The 3,935-nt window shown below is 43.7% G+C and overlaps 1 pseudogene; it reads left to right on the top strand.

Moving 5' to 3' along the window:
- On the top strand, positions 1-3,693 carry LOC115687116 (uncharacterized; annotated as a pseudogene).
- Positions 3,694-3,935: the final 242 nt, after the last annotated feature.

Raw genomic sequence — 3,935 nt, 5'->3', positions numbered from 1 at the left:
CCGATCAGAGGCCCCGCCAGAGCGGTCTTCTTCCTGCTCCCTTAATCCCGAACCGCCACTTCCGCTTTCACACATTCTCTTCCGAGCTCTCTGTCATGGCGGGCAAAGGCAAAATCGCCTATTTCTTCGTCTTTTTGCTCTGTCTCCGCCCATCTTCGGAGGAACAAACGTGGGTCAAGTTCGGTTACTTCTACGCCGGCAGCGAAATCCCGGTCTCGGACATCGATTCCTCTTTGTTCTCTAGCCTCATATGCGCTTTGCTTGCATCGACTCTTTGACCCATCAGCTCTCCGTCAACTCCTCCACCGAGCAAATCTTCTCCACCTTCACGAGCACCGTGAAACGCAAGAACCTTTCGATCACCACGCTGCTATCAGTGTGGGCAGGCGGAGAGGATCCTTCAGCTTTCGCTTCGATGCTCGGTGAGTCTTCTTCAAGAAGGTCCTTTATTGAGTCTACGATAGAAAAGGCAAGGCTTTATGGGTTCAGTGGGGTTGATCTCTGTGGGGTATTGCCCAGTAGGAGCATTAACATGACCAATTTGAGTGCCCTTTTGCGGGAGTGGAGAGATGGAGTAGATGCCGAATCAAGAAAATCTGGGAAACCTCAGTTGCTGCGAGTAATGGCTGTGTATTGTCAACCCATTTTTGACTCTGTGAGTTACCCACTTGACTCAATTCAGAGAAATTTGGACTGGGTTCACCTAATTGCTTATGATTACCATCTCCCCACTAGGGAAAAATTTGCGCTCCCTCATGCGGCTTTGTTTGACCCAGCAAGCCAGAACAATACAGACTTCTGCATAACTTGGTTGATTACTAGAGGATTTCCTGCAAGAAAGCTGGTTCTGGGCTTGCCCTACCATGGCTATGCTTGGCAGCTTGAGGATTCAAGCGCCAATGCCATTGGCCATCCAGCGGTGGGGCCTGCTGTGACAGCGGATGGATCATTTGGATACAAGGCCATAAGACATATATCCGAGATTTCGGTTATGGAGCCAGTTCTGTTTATAATGGTACATATGTGGTGAATTTTTTCAGAAAGGGATTGGTATGGATCAATTTCGATGATGTGGAGACAATCCAAGCCAAAGGAACTTATGCCAAGGAAAAGGGGCTTCTTGGTTACAAACTTACAATGTGTTTCAGGTCAACAATGATCATAACTGGGTCCTTTCCTGGACAGGTTAGGATAAGTACCTCATAGGAATTTCTGAAGGTTTTAAAAAATTATTGCATTGAAAATGTAGAACTAAATGTCATTCAAGGACTTAATTGCCTTGTCAGCTCAAGAGGCCAGTGAAGATTAGCAACACAGGCGATGGTTCTGGCTAGTTATGCTTATTTCGATTGCTATAGTTGTTTTCCTTATATTTGACCTGACATGCTACTTGCAGAGGAGAACATTGAAATCAAAAGGTTCGTTCTCTAAACTTTACTGGAGGATTACTATAATTCTGTGGTAATCAGGAACATTGACTTAGGAAGGATTAAAGTTCTAAATACATTTTCTTGATTTTGGTTCTCAGGTATTTTGGGTGTAATAAAAGGATTTAGTAGCCGATTAAGGACTATGGGGTGTAAAGGTGAAAGTCTTGAGAGTGGTACTCCTAATCTGCGAACATTTGGTTATGTCACCCTCAAAGCAGCAACTGATGACTTCTCAAGTGAAAATAAGCTTGGAGAGGGTGGATTTGGACCCGTTTACAAGGTAAAATATATGGGGCCATACTTAAGCTAATGATTATTATTTTCTGTTGCATTGCAAATCCAATGAAGTATGAACCACGATTGAGGGCCAGATTCGGTCCTTTTGCTCACCCCTGAATATTTTTCTTATTTCTTATGCTCAAGAACATGCGGTCCTTCTCGTTTATAGTCTGATTTCTAATTGAGAAGGTGAAGGTAATGGGAACTTTTTGACCAAACCAATGGTAATGGGAACTTGCTACCCTTACTGTGAGACATCAAATCTTTTCATATGCTAAACATAGGATGCCGGCTTTCTCTGTAGCAGCTGTCAGCTGGTTGGTTTATACTCTGCAATTTCAATCATTTAGTTGGAATGAGCTGGTTAGTCTATCTTATTGAAGTTATATGGCTCTAAAAGCATAAAGAATCGGCATCACAACACAACACAACAAGCTTGAGATATTTAGAGATGCAGCGTAGGTCTTAATGATGTATGCGAGCTTGTAAGTTTCATCATAGGGGGTTGGACTTGGATGCCTTTGCTCAAGTTTTGTTTTTCCTCTATGTTTCTTGGGGTTATGTGACTTCTGTCATAGACAAAACACTGTCTTCCAGCATAAACAGTAAAAAGTTTTGTTGAGTCTACCATGTTCAAGTGGAAGTCAATTCCCTGTACTGACCATCAGCATACCTGTTGCTCAGGGCAAGTTGCCCAAAGGACAGTACATTTCAATAAAGAGACTTTCGAAAACTTCAAACCAAGGGCTCAAGGCATTCAAGAACGAAGTTATGCTCACTGCCAGCCTGCAACATGTCAACCTTGTTCGCCTTATTGGATTTTGTACCGACAGGGAAGAAAAGATGCTGATGTATGAGTACATGCCAAATAAGAGCTTGGACTTCTACCTATTTGGTTCGACATCTTTCATGCTTTTTACAATAGTCATTGAGCAAAACCCAGGTGTTTTTAAGTGACATCTAGTGTGATACTCCAAAAGGCTTAGATGGGTCCCCGGTTCCGCTACAATGGCTAGAGCAGGTAGACCCGTTTAAGCATTTGGGGTACACAAAGGTATGCAATGCTCTAACTTTGCTTCTGGTTCTGATAGACTCTAGGTTCTGATGATGCAGATCCAATAAGGAAATATTCGCTGGATTGGGTGAAACGTGTTCATATCATTGAAGGCATTACATAGGGGCTTCTTTATCTCCAGGAATACTCGAATTTCACAATAATTCATCAAGACTTGAAAGCCAGCAACGTTCTGTTGGATGATGAAATGAACCCCAAGATATCAGATTTTGGTTTGGCGAGAATATTCAGGAATGATGACCTTGAGGCAAATACCAGCCGAATTGGAGAGCTAACTAGGCCCTCCAAGTTTTACCTCACAGGCATTCTCCTTCTAAAAGCCTGCTGCTTAAAACCAATTTCTGTTCTTGTATACAGCGGGTATGTTCCGCCAGAATACGTGAGGAAAGGCATATACTCGAGGAAGTATGACGTTTACAGCTTCGGGGTACTACTGTTGCAAATCATTAGTGGTAAAAGGACCTCATGTTACTACGGCCTGAATGAAAATCTGAATCTTCTCGAATATGTAAGTAGGGATTATTCTTGATTCAAAATTTTCCGGGCTCAAATTTAGGAACATGAATTTTGACTTTTAACCAACTAGCATTCTTCATTTCAGGCATATGAGCAGTGGAAATACGATAAATGCATGGAGTTCATTGACCCGTCTCTAGATGACTCTTCATCATCTTGTAAGCTCGTGGAATGCATGCAAGTGGCTCTTCTATGCGCGCAAGAGAAGCCTGGGGACAAACCCTCCATGTTGGAAGTCTCTTCAATGCTCAAGAATGAATCGTCAGCCGTGAACTTCCCCAAGAAGCCTGCATTTTCAATTAACAAGGATGAAGATGAGGATGACAAGTGCTTGCACAGGAAGCAATTCATTCGGTGAATGATGCATCAATTTCTGAATTGTTTCCTCGCTGATTGTACATTGCATGTGTAACAACCCGGTCCGACGAGGGTGGGGAGTGGTCGCTGGGGTCAGAGGGCCTGAACAAGGAGTGGCTCCTGGCAGGCTTCTAGGATGGCAAAGGGGGGCATGTCTCTTGTCCCACATCGCTTAGGGGGGAGTCCTGGGCTAGTTTATAAGGGCTTGGGAAGCCTTAACTTGCAAGAGGCCTTTTCTGGGGATAGTATGGGCTGCCCTCGGAGGAACAAAACCGTGA

This window comes from Syzygium oleosum, unplaced genomic scaffold (genome assembly GCF_021117445.2).
Source record: "Syzygium oleosum isolate NSW1041296 unplaced genomic scaffold, Sole_v2.1 Sole_v2.18, whole genome shotgun sequence".
NCBI lineage: Eukaryota > Viridiplantae > Streptophyta > Magnoliopsida > Myrtales > Myrtaceae > Syzygium > Syzygium oleosum.
This window is presented reverse-complemented; position numbering and strand designations above follow the sequence as displayed.